The sequence below is a fragment of the Notamacropus eugenii genome, chromosome 3 (genome assembly GCF_028372415.1).
Source record: "Notamacropus eugenii isolate mMacEug1 chromosome 3, mMacEug1.pri_v2, whole genome shotgun sequence".
In the NCBI taxonomy this organism is placed as follows: domain Eukaryota; kingdom Metazoa; phylum Chordata; class Mammalia; order Diprotodontia; family Macropodidae; genus Notamacropus; species Notamacropus eugenii.
Genome location: NC_092874.1, coordinates 391,342,645 through 391,360,074, shown reverse-complemented (window position 1 = coordinate 391,360,074; position 17,430 = coordinate 391,342,645). Strand labels below are relative to the sequence as shown.

General features: G+C 41.0%; 1 long non-coding RNA gene across 1 annotated transcript; it reads right to left on the bottom strand.

Annotated features, from left to right (window-relative positions):
* Positions 1–5,389: 5,389 nt before the first annotated feature.
* Positions 5,390–14,374, bottom strand: LOC140497175 (uncharacterized). Its single transcript, XR_011964558.1, has 2 exons — positions 14,202–14,374; positions 5,390–9,886 (listed from the first exon to the last, which is right to left on the bottom strand). It is a non-coding gene; the product is annotated as an uncharacterized lncRNA (long non-coding RNA).
* Positions 14,375–17,430: the final 3,056 nt, after the last annotated feature.

Sequence of the window (17,430 nt, the reverse complement as noted above, 5' to 3'; positions counted from 1 at the left end):
CTCTCTCCCGAACCCTTACTTTCCAGATAAGGAAACTGCACCCAGAGATGTGAAATTGATTTGCCCAAACAAGGTAAGGTAGCTATCTAGAGGCAATTCCAAAATTAGAATTCTGCGTTTCCTGACTGCATATACCACTGGAATTATGATTTGACTAAATTTAGCTGTTTCCTCTACTGGGTTATATGTATGGATATTATCTGTTACAGAATCACCTGATGGAGGACTTTGGTTTGCGGTTATATAACAAGTTCATTCGATCCTCTTATGTGAGAGACTGAAAACTTTAAAATCCCATACAAATGCACATTATTGTATTACTTCTTCTAACAATCCAATCCAACAAAGATTTATTACACACTAGCATGTGCCTCTGGGTAAATCTACTCCTTTTTTACTTTTTTCCAAGGTTATTACACCTTGGGCTGCTAGGTGGTGCAGTGGGTAGAGCTCTGGACCTGAAGTCAGGAGGATGGATCTTCCTGAGTTTAAATCTGGCTTGAGACACTTAACTGTGAGACCTTGGTCAAGTCACTTAACCCTGTTTGCCTCAGTTTCTTCATCTATAAAGTGAGATGGAGAAGGAAATGGTAAACCACTCTAATATCTTTGCCAAGAAAATTCCAAATGGGCTCAAGAAACTCAGGCACAACTGAAATGACTGAATAACAAACATTCCATCTTATTCTCTTCCACGCTCTCTATGGTCTGGCCAAACAGGCTAACTTGTCATTCCCTGTACTTGACTTTCCATCTCCCATTTCTATGTTTGCACAGGCTTTTGTTTCTCATGCCTGGAAAGCATTCCTTCCCCCCTTCTGCCTCAATATACTTACCTTCCTTCAAAGTTCAATCAAGCACTAGATGTTATGGGAAGCTTAGCTTGATCCCTTGAAGTTCTTAGTGCCCTTACTCCAGAAATTTACAATTATCTTTAATTTACAATTTAAATTATTACGACATATTTTGTATTTAATTTTTTTAATTAATGTGTTGTTTCCTCCTGTAAAATTTAAGTTTCTTGAGGAAAGGAACTATTAGATTTTTGTGTTTGTGTCCACACACAATACTCAGCATACAGTAGGCATTTAAGTGCTTAGTGGGTAGCTGATGTTGCCAAGCATTTTGCTCAGCAATGAGGACACAGCAGTCCTGAGCTGAAGGGACTTACCTTCTACGGTAGGGTTCCACAAATGAGCAGATACAAAGTATATGCAAAATAATAAAATATAATTTCAAGACTAAGTGCCAACAACTGGGGAGATCTGCAAAGGTCTGGGGTCAGAGATGGCACTTATCAATAGTAACTGTTGCTGTTTCCCTCCCAGCCTGATGTCTTTTGTTTGTTTGACCTCTTTAAAGGGGCCATGCCCTGGCTACTTCTTAAACAGTCTTATTCAATGAATGGACATTACCTCACCCTAAGTGAGTATCTGCAAAGACCTTGGCCCTCCCAGTGCATCCTGGGTCATCTCCAGGCATCCTGATGAATATCTGGATTCAGATGGTTCTGGAGGAGGTGAGGCTGGTGACCTGCACAGCCTTCCTTCACTCAAAACAAAGTCAATAGCAAGTCATGCCATCTTTTCTCTGTTGGCATGGTCTTCTTTAGCAATGAAGGACAAACACACAAGTAGTAGCTAGTATTCATATAGGGTAGCTTGGTGATACAATGGATAGCATGTGGGCTTGGAGTCAGGAAGACCTGAGTTCAAATCTGACCTCAGGCCTCAGAGACTTACTAGTTATGTGACCCTCTTCACCTCACTTTCCTCATCTGTAAAATTAAGCTGGAGAAGGAAATGGCAAACTACTCAAGTATCTCTCCCAAGAAAATCCCAAATAAGATCATGAAGAGTCAGACATGGCTGAGCAATTCATATAGTGCTTTGAAGTTTGAAAGGTAATTGTTTTATCCTCACAACAATCATGAGAGGTAGGTGCTTTTATTATCTATATTTTATGGATGAGAAAACTGAGGCAGATAGAGGCTAGTGTCAGATGCTGGGTTTGAATATAGATCTCCCTGACTCTAGATTCCTTACTCTATCTGTCGTACCAGCCTCTGAGCTGAGTTTTGATTTCATGAAAGGATTTCATGAAATAGGCAAGTAAACATGTGGTATAAATGTAAGATCGAGAATCTTTTTTTGTTTCAGTAACCTGAAGTGAGATTGGTGTCATCCATTTCCTTTTTCTTTTATTTACCTTATTTTTTCCAATTACATGTAAAGATAGTTTTCAACATTCACTTTTATAAGATTTTGAGTTCCAAATTATTTTCTCTCTCCCTTCCTCCCTTTCCCTCTCCTCTCACCCCTCCCCAAGATGGCAAGCAATCTGATATAGGCCCTGGTATCATCCATTTTCCATCTCAAAAGTGGAAACCAGAAGAGACTAAAGAGAACCCACCTGTTCTGCTCCACCCAGTCCCCTCCTATAGGCTTGGGACATTAATCTTTAATCTCGACCAGTGAGGAGAGAGTCCGGTACCAAAGGCTTTATCATTCTCATCAGTATCATCATGATCATCACCATGGTCATTGTAAGTGATTAAAAAAACAAACAAACAAACCCTTAATCCACTTCCTTGTTCTTCAAGGACCTTACAACAGTCTAGTTGGACTATAGTTGGAAGGGCACTGAACTTGAATGCAAAAAGGTCTGGGTTTTTGCCTCAAGAAGTAAAGACTTCTCCATTGCTAGAGGACTCCAGGAAGAGATGGATTCCATCACTTGTTGGGGATATTGTAGACAGGATTCCTGTTCAAGTATGAATTGGATTAAATGACCTAGAATCCCTTTGAAATCTTAAATTCTGGAGCTATGATCATCTCTGCTTTGTCCTTAACACACTTTGTGAAATGGTATAAGTCACTTCCTTTTTCTGGGCCTCAGTTTGCTCCTCTATATAATGAAATAGAATTCTAACATCCCATGACCCTAAGTGCTAAGAAACATGAGGTAGGACAGCCAGTCCTTCTTACTTAAGGAACAGAATAGTGACCCCACTTTTCAACCTTTCTTGGACCTTTTGCCAGGGCCCAAGAGATAGTGTCATACAATGTATAGGAGGACAGTCTCGGAGTCAGGAAGACGTAGGTTGAAGTCCATACTGGTTATGTCTCCAGCATGTAGTAAATGCTTTGTTGGCTATGTGATCCTGGGCAAATCAATTAATCTCTTAGTGTCTCAGGAATCTCCCTAAAATTATGTTAAAGTCCCATTACTGAGCAGTATCAGGGGAGGGAATTTTCACCTGGGAGTTTCCCATTAATAAAATCAAAAGTCCAGAACTACCTCCCTCCCCCCAAAAAACCCCAACAACATCCCTACATTCCTAGAGCCATCATTTGACTACAAATACCTTTTTACTATTCCTTATCGATGGTTAGGCACATCTTGGAGATAAAACTGACTTCCTAGCTTCAGAGCAATTTTAGTGCCTGATGAAATTCAGGGTTTCTGTTTGTTTGTTTTTGAGGAAAGGTACAGGAGGACACTCCTCCATAGGAAAGTGGAAAGTGGTAAGATCACAACACAGGGAGCCCACCATTTTCAGAAAGTAGAGCATGCAGTACATTTGGGAATTCCCATAAATGGGAACATAGCCATGGTAAGAAAGAAGCACACCATCAGTCACCTTCCTATTTCAACTAATTATTCTTAGTTCTTGCAGCAAAAGCAGTGCAAATGTTATCAACATTGACTCTAAATTGGGGGCCTCAGGAAAAGCCTAAATGCCCCACTGTAATTACAGCTCTGCCTGGAATTCAGTTGATCCCAGATAACTCATCATCCATAATGAGGTTGAGTAACGGAGCAAGAAACCAGTGTAGGCATTTGCTCAAACATCTCCTCCTGGAAGCCATCCTTGATTGCCTCAGTTAACAGTGTCCCTGTTAGGACAACCTGAAAGGCCCAAACTGGAGCTGGGACCAAGCAAGACTCCTTCCCCTATCTTCAAGCTCCCAATTCATTCCCAGCCTTCCCATCAATATCCACGTCCTCTTTTCATCTCCTGGTAAATCCCCAAGTGCTGCCCCTGTGCAGAAGGAATGCAAAAATCTCCTCTCCTTCCTGACCTGCAGCCCTATTCTGCCCCCCTTCTTGGTGGTAGTAAACCACTTCTATGGGGCAGACATCCTGGGCATCCTAAGAGTTGCTGGGTCTTTCCATCTCTCTGTAGCTGAATTCTCTTACATTTTATCTTTTCCTTGAAACCTTGAATTTCTGTTTGTGTATCCTGTACTAAGCACAGTTTGGCCCATACACAGTGTTTAATAAATGCTTTTTCATTCATTCATCCATTCAATAGATATCTCTAACTCAAATTTTTCTTAAGAGCTCTTTTTTCTTTATTCCTATCTTGCATCTGAAATGTCCTTCTCTTTCTCAAATACAATATAATAAATACCTTGAATGAGAGCCTGTCATTTTCATCTTTCTATTCCTAGAATAGGATGGTTAGGTGGCAAAGTCAATAGAGTGCCAGGGCTGAAGTCAGAAAGACTCACCTGCATGGGTTCAAATCTGGCCTTAGACACTTACTAGCTATATGACCCTGGTCAAACCACTTAGCCCTGTTTGCCTCAGTCCCTCATCGGTAAAATAAACTGGAGAAATAAATGGCAAATCACTCCAAATAAAAACCCCAAATGGGGTCAAGAAGAGTCAAATATGCCTCAGTAGCAAATCCCCAGCATAGACATTTGTTCATAATAGGCTGGTAAAAATATTTTTGAATGTATGAATCCTTAGATCCTTGGAATACTAGATAGAGCAATGGATTTAAAGTTGGTAAGAGTTGTGTTTTAGCCTGGCTTCCAACACTTACTAGCTAGCTTTGTGTCCCAGGACAAGTCAATTAACCTACCTCAGTTTTCTCATTTGTAAATAGGGATAATAATAGTATCTACCTTGCAGAATGAGGACCAGATGTGATAATGTACATAATGCACTTTTCAAACCTCGAAATTGCTATGTAAATGTGAACTATTATGTGATACAGTAGAAAGACCAGAGGCACTGGTCTGAAGCCTAGCTTTTCCACTTGTTACATACATGGTCTTGGGCAAATCATTTCATCTTCTTGAGTCTCAACGTCTCCATTTCTAAACTGAAGGGCTTGGTCTATACGTCCTCTGAAGTCCTTTCCAACCCTAAATCTATGAGTCTCTGATCCATTTTGTGGCCAACACCACTGACCTCCAAGTTGAACACAAGACTACCAGAGCTAATAAAGAGAACAAGAACTGTGGTGTCGAGGTTCACCGAGTCAATGAAGGTATCGTTGGATTGGAGGAGTGGGAGTGGAGGGTGAGGATAAGGAGACAACCAGACTTGCATACTGACACAAGTTAGACTTCACAATTCCTAGACCCGAAAATGACTTGAGAATGGATTTAATCAAAAAGAAGAAAGAATAAAGATCTGGGAAGATAAACTGGAGACTCATCTCCTTCTCTCTTGCCTTCCCTAGGAAGGCCCTGGGGACCCTGAAGGAATAAATTGAGAGTCTCTGCCAGCATCATAAAATCATAGAGCTGGAAGAAGGCTAAGTCATCTATTCCACTTCTCCAACTATTCATGAATCCCTTCTACTATATTCTTGATAAATGGTATTCAATGACCATTCTGTTGGAAGGCCTGAAGGTGGGGAGGAAGACCACACACACCCAAGAGAAGCAGGGTTTTCTGGAACTCCATTATTTGCAAATTCAGAAGCTTCTCAGACTGCTGAGGTTTAACTAGACAGTGAGCATCAGAGCAGGATACAATTTTGTTCCAGCTTTAGAAACTATTATTTGAGGCTGTCTGAGCCCCATCTGGAAGTCCCTCCCTCTCCATCCAGCTACATTTTCATGGATCCCATGAGTATTTCTGGGTTCTGATTAGTAAAATATTCCCAAATATAATAGTAAATCTGAAGTGTGAGGCTCTCACAGTCAGATTCTATCTCTAACTGATGTCTTCCATTTGTATGACATTTGTCTGTTATGAATATTTTAGAAATATTAGCTCCTTGCAAGGAGGGACCATGTTTTACTCTTTTTTTTTTGATAATTTATATGCTTAGAATAAGTTGTGAAATATGTTGTTGTTGTTTAGTCATTTCGGTCATGTCCAATTCTTCATGACCTCTTTTGGGTTTTCTTGGCAGAGATACTGGAGTAGTTTGCTATTTCCTTCTCTAATTCATTTTACAGATGAATTGAGGCAAAAATGGTATGACGTGACTTGCCCAGAGTCACACAGTAAGTGTCTAAGGCCAGATTTGAACTCTGGTCTTCCTACAGACCTGACTCTCTATTCACTGTACCACCTGCCTGCCCTTTGTGAAATATAGTAAATGCTTAATAATTGTTTGTTCACGGACTGACTGACTAATACTCCCTCCAAAGGAACTGAGGAGAAGGGCAGAGTTGTCTTCCATGACGCCAATCTTAGATATTAGAGATATATTCTATAGATCATCAATTTCCATTAACAGCCTCTTGTGGTTCTAAAAAAATTTGTGAAATAAGATCATGAAAATCTCTTGCATTTATTTTGAAACTGTTTTGCCTGTGTTGCCTCTCAGATAGCAAGTCTAAATATTTATCCTAATGATCTAAATGGTAGCACAAACTGAGGGAGGATTCCCTTTGAGCTGTCCTTAAAATGTTCTCCTTCCTGCTCCTTTCCCCAAATGTGCCGCACGTCTGTATGCGTCGTATCCACCCCCTTCCAGATTTTATAGACTTCAATTCTATTTCTTCTCAGCTGTCATCTTTTCAAACTGTGAACAGATTAAAGACCTTACAACTCTAATTTCAAAGCTGAAGTGCCAGAGATTTAGCAGCCTGCAGCATCTCTAGCAGAAAATTTCTTGAACAAAGGTGACCATGAGACATGAATGTGGTATGTGGTAAGAAGGGTCTGTGGTTTTTTTTGGGGGGGGGAGAGGAGAAAGAAAGAGAGAGAGAGAGAGAGTCAGAGAGACAGACAGAAAGAGAGAAACATAGAGAAAGAGATACAGAGAGAAACAGAGAGAGAAATGAAAAAAGAGAGACAGAGACAGAGGGAGAGAGACAGAGAACGGTGAGAGACAGAGAGGCAAGAGGGGAGAGATAGAGAGTGAGAAAGAGACACAGAGAGAGAGAGAGAGAAAGAAAGGAGAGAAACAGAGGGAGGGAGAAAGTGAGAGAGAGAAACATAGAGATGGAGAGAGACAGAGAAAACAGACACACACACACACACACACACACACACACACACACACACACACACAGAAAGAAACAGGGAGAGAAGAGAGATCATCTTCCTCCATTCTCCTATTTTTCTTCCTCAAAGAGAAGCAGCATGGCATATTTCAGAAGCTAGCTGCAGAGTCAGAAGACCCAGGTTCAAGTTTGACCTTTGACAACACATACTAGCTATGTGACCCTGGGCAAGTCACTTTAACTCTTAGTATCCTTAAGCAGTTCTCTAATTATAATCATAGCAGATACTGATCTGCATTGGTAAAAAGAAGTCTCCCTCCTGGGAGTTCTGTATGATGATAACGACACAAGTTTAGTCAGTAATAATAGTAATAACTAGCACTGATGTCACACTTTAATGTTTGCAAAGCCCTTACTTTTGTGACAAGTGAATGTTGATAATGCTTAATGGAGTATTGCAGGTAGAAAAAATTCTAAATTGGAGTTGCTATTGATTTCCACCCTTAATTTCACAATTTTTGGTATCGTATTATAGTAAATTATTATCTGAATTGTCCCTATGTGTAATCACTGTGAGGCAGAGGGGTGGTACAGAGGATAGAGCCCTGAGTTTGGAGTCAGAGAGACATAAGTTCAAATCATGTCTCAGATATAACTAGCTGTGTGACCCTGGGCAAATCACTTATCCTGTTTGTCTCAGTTTCCTCATCTGTAAAATGAGCTGGAGAAGGAAATAGCACACCATTCCAATATCTTGCCTAAGAAAACCCCAAATGGGGTTACAAAGAGTCAGATATGACTGAAAAAGACTGAAGTGAAACCTGCAATCACTGTGCTTTTTGAAAGTTCCTTATTAGAGTAAAAGATCTTTAAGATTAAGAGCCTCCTTTTACTCATCTTCATATCTCCCACAGTGCCTCACTGAATAGCAGAATATCGCATTATGCTTTCTGTGACCAAATTTCATGAATATTGGCCCAACCAATTTTTTTTTGGGGGGGGGTGAGGGGGAGAAAAGTGTATGAGAAATTCAGTCAGTCAATAAATCTACCTCATGCCAGGCATTGTGCTAAACACTGAGGATACAGACAAGAAAACGACAGGCTCTGCCCTCAAGTTGCTTACAATCTAATGCAGAAAGACAACACACAAAAGGAAGCTAAAAGGGATGGGAGGTGGGTGGGTGGGTTCAGATGTCAGGGAAGGTACCCATGACAGAGAAGTCAGAAACATCCCAACAGCCAGGTGAGAACTAAGGATAGTGTTTGAGCTGAGTTGCCTCTTTAACTGGACATTTTAGAATTCATGACTTCACCTTCAGATCAAATGGTGGTGGTGATCCCAAGGGTGATGGGATCTTGCAGGAGGATGAGATTTTCCCAATAATGAATTTCCTGGGATATGGTGGAGAAGTCAGTCAGAAAAATCACAAAGTAGAGCATCCAGGTGAGAAGTGAGAAGAAACAAAGGTTCACTAGTGTATGGCACTGCAAGGTCCCTTCATTCAGTATTAATCATTTTCCAAAGTTATTATTTGGTAATATTGTTCCAAAGAGGATAGTTACCATTGACATTCTCTCTAAGCCAGTAGGGCCCAAATCCTGAGGGTCTTCCCCAACCATTTTGATTTTTTTCTTTTTTCTAATTAAAGGGGCCATCCTTTGACTCATTTCTTAAAGAGCCCTATTCACTGAATGGGTATTACCTCACTCAAAGTGAGAAGCTGAAGAGGTCTTAGCCTAAAAGGGCCAGGGTCCCACATTGCCTCCTGGGCCATCTCCAGTCATCTTGATGAATATCTGGTCACGGGATCCATGTGGTTCTGGAGGAGAAGTGAGGCTGGTGACCTTGCACAGCCCTCCCTCACTCAAAACAAAGTCAGCTGCAAGTCATGTCATCATTTTCTCTTCGAAAACGAAGGATAAACATGACACAATTTGGTGATATTGGAGAGTATCCCTAGATAAAGTGGGCAAATCAGGATTTGGGAGAGATTTGCTTCTGTTTTTCATCCAATCTTAGTTTATGTGTATATGTTGTTCTAGAAAAAGACCCCCCCCCCCCAAAATACCAGCTAAATCGATTTAGGGAAATTCAGGGAAAGAACTCTTATTAGTTGCAGGTGTAGGGGGAAGTCAGGCAAATTGGTTGGTTCTCTTAGTTGACCTGTTAACGGGGCCTCTCCTCCAAATAGAGGCCTATCAAGTGAGGTGGAGGTGTGAATGCCAAAGTCAAACCTTACAGCAATTTCAGAGTTTTACCTGGTTTTGTCAACTGGTTCGCAAATTCTTCATTTAACCATGGTTGTACCTGCTTTTGGAAGGAACAAATTGTGATGGGTCAGGAAATGGGCTGAGAGAAAAGAGGATGTTTTCTGCGAAGTCGCCAGCGGGGAAGGTTCAGCCTTGATTTCCCATCTTCCTTCTCCACACGGTTGTCATTAAGAACCCTCTACCTTCCATAACCCTGGGATTCCGCCAGCTGCATCTTCAAGTGGCTTTTAAATATGCTCTCATTTATCCTCTGCTGGGGAGCAGTGGGATTCGAGGACACATGTGGAAGCTGTTGCTCTTATGTCTTCAGGGTTTCCTTGGGAACTGAATATAAACCCCAGCAGGACTCAAGCGCACATATGAATGAATAAACCCATCGATGATAGACTTCCATCACGGGATCCATCTCTGGGGGAGGGAAGCAGCAAGTGTCAATAATGCTTTTGTTTTGGGAAAAAAAATGTCAGGCGAGATTCAGATGGGCGCACTAAGTCCATGGCAATCTCATTTGTTTCCCCACAGCCTGTGTGCCACAGACAAATTAGATGGGGCCTCTCCTGGGGTTATGCTGTGGGCTCCACATCCTCCTGAGTTATTTGAGGCTTCTGTAATCGCAAAACCTCTGCCTATTCCTCCTGCCTGCTGGACCTATTACAATCATCGCAGGTATACAGTGGTCTTTACTTTAAGCTCACAGTGTTGCTGTGAGACAATGAAGGCCGATACTTTTACCCCCATACTATGGGCAAGAAGGTTAAGCTGTGAGGCCAAAATCAGACTGCTAGTTTAGCAGAGGAATTGGGACTGACTCCAGGTAAAATTTCCCTTCTAGCTCAACCCACTTGACACAATCTTTCAATTCCACAGCCTAGGAGATAAATGTAATGTGGATTTTCAGCTTCCCTTATTCTCCAACTGGGGATTTGCTAGAGATTGCCCATCAATTTCATATTTTCTACACAATGAATGAGCTGCCAAGGATTTGGGTACACTTTACAACTTTATCTGAGAAAAAAAATGACTTAAAGATCACACTACACCCACAAGGAATCTGTAGGAAAATGAACAATTCAAACCCTCCTAGTCCCCTGACTCCATCCTCAAATGTCTCTTTGTAGACAAACACAATTTCCAGTTGGACATCAGCATTGCCAGCATACCAGAACTTGGGGGCTAGTCATATTGGCTATTATAAAGAGATTATAGCAACATAAGAATGTAGAATGAGAGTTGAAAGGGACCCAAAATCCAATCCCTTCATTTTACAGATGAGGAAACTGAGGTTATATGATTTTTCTAAGGTTATTTTGACAGGGACGAGTTTGCTTAGTTGTTTTTCACCCGATTTAGTGTTTTCTTGGCAAAGATAGTGGAGTAGTTTGCCTTCCTTCACCAGCTCATTTCACCAATGAGGAAACTGAGGCAAACAGGGTGAAGTGACTTTTCCAAGGTCACTAGTAAGTATCTGATGTTGGATTTGAACTCAGATCTTCTTGACTACTGGCCTGCTGCTCAGTCTACTGTGCCACCTAGCTACCTGTGACCACCAGTAATTAGAAGCAATTTCTTTGGACAAGACGCTCTCCCTATTCCAGGCATTTTCATTTGCTATTCCCAAAGCTTGGAATTCTCTCCCTCAACATCTATCTCCTGGCTTCCCGGACTTCCTTTAAGTCCCAACTAAAATTTCAGCTAGAAATTTTCAGCTAGAGGAAGTCTTTTTCTAATATAGTGCCTTCGTTCCATTGATTACCTCCATTTTCACCTGTAAATATCTTTTCTGTACATAGTTGTTAGCATATTATTTCCCCCAATAAACTGTTGAGTTTCCTCAGAACACAGACTGTCCTTTGCTGTTCTGTGTATCCCCAGGCTTAGCAAAGAGTCTGCTCCATAGTAGGTACTTAATAAATGTTAGTGACTGATTCTCAGCAACAACACATGCTACTTGCTTAAAGAGCATTCATCCACACCCTGTCCATTCATAAGATCACAGGATTTAGAGGAAGAAAGGATCTTAGAGAACACCTCATCAGTTTATATATAGACAAGGTAACTACACTTCTGAGAAGAGGAGTATTGTCTAAAATCACACAAGTAGCAGAATCAGAATTTGAACCCAGATCCATTGATTCCAGATACAGTGTCCTTTCTACTGTGCCATTTGAGCCTCCCACTGAATATATTAACACACAAGGTAATAAAAACCCTATTACTTAATAGAAAAATGCTACGTGATGTGCGGTGGATAAAGCACTGGGTTTGTAATCAGGAAGACTCATTCATCTTCATGAGTTCACATCTAGCCTTAGACATTTACTAGCTTTCTGACCCTGGGCAAGTCACTTAATCCTCTTTGCCTCGGTTTCCTCATCTGCAAAAAGATCTGGAGAAGGAAATGGCAAACCACCTCAGCGTGTTTGCCAAGAAAATCCCCAAAATAGGTTCACAAAGAGTCAGACATAACTGAAGAATAATGAAAATAGAGGGAGGCTCTACTGATCTCAGGGACTTTCAGAAGTGTTAGGGTCATTAAGATGATAGAAGTCAATGAAAAAGCAAATAGTTTCTGTGCCTTTATTGATTCTTGCCTCAGTAGCAAATGAGAGCAATCTGTATAGCTAATGTCTGAGACTGAGGAGTCTAATGACAAACAACAACCTGGGAGTAATAGTAGAGACTCCACTGGGGACTCAACTGGCCAGTTCCAGTTGGGCAACGTATCTCCTTCCTTCCTTCCTTCCTTCCTTCCTTCCTTCCTTCCTTCCTTCCTTCCTTCCTTCCTTCCTTCCTTCCTTCCTTCCTTCCTTCCTTCCTTTCCTTCTTTCCTTTACCTCCTTCCTTCCTCCCCTTCTTCCTTCCTCCCTTCCTCCCTGCTCTCCCTTCTCTCCCTCTCTCCACAGAAGGGAATCATACCCTTCTCTGCAGTGATCTGCCCAAAGGAATATAAATTCTGATGATTGAAATATAACGATATCTTGGGGTTTACTGGCTAGATTTCTTTTTTGTGGACCATGCCTTAAATCCAAATCACTCTGGTTCTCATTGATTGGCCAATAGTAGGTCCTAACCCAAGCCTCACTTGGTCAATGTTTGGATTCTGATGGCTCAGACTGAATCTAAATAGCAATGGTTTCTGTTTGGGCAAGAAACCCTTCCCCTACCAGACTGATTTTTTTTTGACTAGGTAAAAGATGCCATTTTTTGCCTCATTTCTTACCTAGCCTTAATCACTGAATGGGCATTGCCTCAGACAAACTGAGACCTGGCAAAAAACCTTAGCTTAAAAAGTTCAAGGTCTCCTATTGCACTGGGGCCACCTCCAGTTGTCCTGATCTGTATCTTGCCACTGGACCCAGATGACTCCTGAGGAGAAAGTGAGGCTGGTGACTTTGTAGAGTCCTCCCTCACTTAAATGCAATTCACTTGCAAGTTATGGCATCACCTTCCAGATATCATGGTCCTCTTCCTGAATGAAGGACAAACCACAACAACAGCCTCACTAGTAAATGAGAGCAATCTATATAGCTAATGTCTGAGAGTGAGGAGTCTAAGGCTTCATGGTCCATTGCCTCAGGGGTGTAAATTACTGGTGCTCTCTGAACCTGATGTTGGAGTCTCAAACTGTCCTTTAGTGTATATACATGATATGCATTTAAAGCCCTTCACAGTCTGGCAGCAACCTACCTTTCTAGTTTTTATATTATACATTACTCCCCTTTGCATTTTCTGTTTTCTTGCGTAAATAGCTGTCTTTCTGTTCCTTGCACATGACACTTCATCTCACAACTCTCTGCTTTTATAGTGACTATGCCATGCTTGACATATTCTCTCTTGGTTCTCCTCCCACTTATCTGACCATTTCTTCTTAGTCTCCTCTCCTGGATCATCATTCATGTTACTTGTCCTAACTGTGAGTATCCTTAAAAGCTTTGTCCTGGGCCCTCTTCTCTTTTTTCTCTATACTCTCTGGCTTGGGGAGCCCATTAGATCCTATGGGTTAAATTGTTATCTCAGTTCTCTATATCCAGCCCTAGTCCCTCTTCTCAGTCCTAGTACTATGTCACTTGTTGGACTATTTTCAACTCTGTGGCAAATAAGCATTTCAAACTCAATATGTCCAAAACAGAGTTAATCATTTTTCCTCCCAAATCCACCCCATGTCTGAACTTACCTATTATTATTGAGTGAATCGCCATCTTTCTAATCACCAAGGTTTGTACCCTCAATGCTGTCTTCTTCTGCTCACTCATACTCACTCCAAGTATCCAAACAGTTACCTTGTATCATTGTTTCTATCTCCAAAACATCTCTGTTTCATCCCCTTCTCTCCACTATCACAGCCATCACCCTAGTTCAGGACTTCATTAACCCCTCCTGTACTATTATAATAACCTAATTGATGTCTCTTAATCATATCTCTCCCTACTTCCAGTCTATCTATCCTTCTCACAGCTTTAAAGTGAATTTCCTAAAATATCACTATAATTCTATCATCCCTTAATTCCATAAATTCCACTTGCTGCCTATTCCCTGTAGATTCAAGCATAAACTCATCTATTTGGCAAGATCTTTCACATCTTCATATACATTAGAGTCTTTCCCACACTCTATGATCCAGCTCTTCTGGCTTACTGGCTATTCCTCCCACACTATGCTCTATCTCCTCTATCTTGTCTTTTCTTTAACTGAACCTCATGTCCCTAATGCTATAACTTCTCACCTTCAGCTCTTGGAATCCAGAGGTTCCTTCATGACTCAACTCAAGCACCATTTTCTGCATGAAACCTTCCTTGACTTCCCCCAATTCTTATTGTTCTCTTTCTTGAAACTCTCTTGTATTCATTGTGTCTGTATCTTGTATATGCCCATATATATCCATGTTGGACTCCTCAGTTAGAATGTAAGCTCCCTAGGGAAAGGACTCTGATTTTGCACACCCAGTATCCATTGCCATTACCTGGAACATAGGTTGGTACTTAATAAATGCCTTAGGGAAAATGACATAAACTCATTAAAGTACATGCTAAGAAATGCAAGGTAATGTTTTGTGGGAAAGTACTCACAGTTCTAAGGAATCAGAACTGACCTCATGGAGAAAGGGGAGATTATGTTGAACCTTAAAGGAAATGATTCCAAGAGGCATAGGCAGGGGTGTGCTGGGAAATGATTAACAGCTGCTTCTCTAAGGGGAAAAAATGCCTGTACAAACACACTTTTAAGTTTACTCTGCACTATTAACATTTTCTCCATCACTTTCTTAAAAGTCTAGACAATCAGCAAAACAATAAATCAAGCCCTGATTTGTAGCATTTGCCCATTTCTGAGGTGTAAATGGTCACACTGAAATTTTAATGAGTGGCTCTTGCAACTCAATTGGAGCTGGCTACAACATACACATAGACTAGGATATTAGGAGAAAATGCATTCCAGGAAAGGAAAGGAGCCCACACAATGGCCCAGGGGTGGGAGAAGGAGGCTCATATTGGAGGAACAGTGAGATCTGGAGTTTAAAAGTTGTTTCTGTCCTGTGCCACTCACCACCTGTATTAAGTAGAGGAAGTCATTCCCTATCTCTGGGTTTCAGGTTGTTCAACTGGGTGAAAGGGGGATTTGTAACAAGAGAAGCTAGTATTTATAGAGAGCTTTAAGGTTTGCCAAGGGTTTCTCAGTATGATATCTGTTCCTCACAATAACCTCATGAGAGAAGTGCTATTATTATCTCCGTTTTACAAATGGGGAGCTAGAAGCTGAGAGATGTTAAATGACTTGGCCAAGGAAGTGTAACTAGAAAGTAGCTGGAGTAGGATTTGGACTTAGGCTTCCTGACTTTAAGAGGCAGTAGGTAGACCTCCGGGCCTAGAGTCAGAAAAACAAACTTATTTTCCTAAATTCTAATCCAGCCTCAGACACTTATTAGCTGTATGATCCTGGGTAAGTCACTTCACCCTGTCTGCCTCAGTTTCCTCATCTGTAAAATGAGCTGGAGAAGGAAATGGCAAGCTACTCCAGTGTCTTTGCCAGGAAAACTCCAAATGGGGTCACAAAGAGTCAGACACAGCTGGAACGAGTGAACAACCAAATCCTGACTTCAAGTTCAACATTCAATTGACAATACCTTTGACAGGCCAAAGTTGTTTTTTTCTGGGTTTTTTTTTTTTTTACAGCTTTGTGACTAATCACTGAAGATACTGGGTGAAATGATCTTGTTGTATTGGGGACTGGGGAAGAAGAGAGAAGAAGAAATGCAAGACAGAGAAAGCAAAGGTTTGTTTGCCATGAACAAAATTAAAGAGAATTTCAATTATATTCCTCTTGGTAAAAGTTTGCTTTTCCCATAGAAGGCTAAGTACTTTGCTTTATCCATAAGTAGGACAAGATTTTGCCAGAGGGGACTCTGACAGAGTGTAGGGAAGAATTTGAAAATGGACACACACTTACATACACACACACATACACGCAACCCTCTTAAAATCTGCCTGGGAAAAATTACAGTGAATAATGGATTTCATTTTGGAGTATCAAGAGGAAAGTGAGGTGGGAGGGAACCTGGGAAATGTAATCTGCTCTAACTGGAAGGTAGATGGAATGGGGCTGCTGTCTCCTCGCAGTGAGCCCTGGCAAACTACTTTATAATAAATGCCACAAATAAAGAAAATTCAGATCAGTTCATTTGTTCCACTTCCTGGAAATCCATTGAATGTTACTGGCCACTTGAGGAATTTGTCAATGAGCAGCTTTATGTGGTGGGGCATTAAGCTTATTTGTCAAGGTTTTCCCATATTTTCAAAGGGTTTATAAATAAGACTGTAAATAAAATAAAATAAAAATAAAATCATGCACCAGCCCATCCACCTAAATAACAGCCTAAAGACTTTATATTAAATTGGCGTCTGAATAGTCTGCTACTGCTGTCTGTCCTTTGTTCTCAAGGAGGACCATGACATCAGGGAGACAATGCCATGCCATTCAAGTGAATTGGATTCATGTGAGGAAGGGCTATGCAAAGTCACCAGCCTCACTTTCTCCTTCAGAGCCATCTAGGTCCAGTGGCCAGATACTCATCTGGGCAATTGGAGTTGGCCCAGGATACAGTGGGGGACCTTGGCCTTTTCAAGCTAAGGTCTTTAGCATATCTCAGTTTGACTGAGGCAGAGCCCATTCAGTGAGTGAGGCTTAATAAAATGAAGTATAGAATGGTCTATTAAAAAGAAAATGAAAAGATTCTACCAAAGAAGGAAATATTCTAAATAAAACTATGGTCCATTCACCTCAAACTCTAAATTACATCATAAAGGAGCTTGAATGAATGGATGGATAGATGAATGGCTGATTAAAAAGGCCTTTATTAAGTGCTTGTTTTATACCAGGTGTTTTCCTAAGCCCTGGAATACAATTATTTTGAACAGTAAGCCCAGACAACAAAGAATGCCTAGTCATCTACAGCTTCAGGAGTTTAGAGTTTCAAGGTTTCCAGGACCCTTAGAAGTCATCTAGTCCAGAAGTGTCAAACAAAGCACCCACAGCAATGTCCAGTACTTTTGATCCAGATTAAAATATAGCTGGGAAATATTTAACAAAATAAGTAAAAAAATACAAAAGAACATACATAATATATGGTTTTCTAAGTGCATATTAAGTGCATAGGGATCCTTATGTATAGCATCCCCTTTCTATTTCAGTTTGATACCATTGATCTAGTTCAACTTCCCACTCCATGCAGGAATCTCTTCCATAATAATCACTGACAGATGGCCAGGGGCTATCATCAGTCATCCTCATGTCTATATGGCCACTGGACCCAGATGGTTCCCTAGGAGAAAGTGAGGCTGGTGACTTCTCACAGCCCTGCCTCACTTAAATCCCATTCACTTGTATGTTATGGAATAATCTCTATGATGTCATGGTCCTCTTCAAGAAGAAGAAAAAAAAACCCCAACAACAACAGCTTC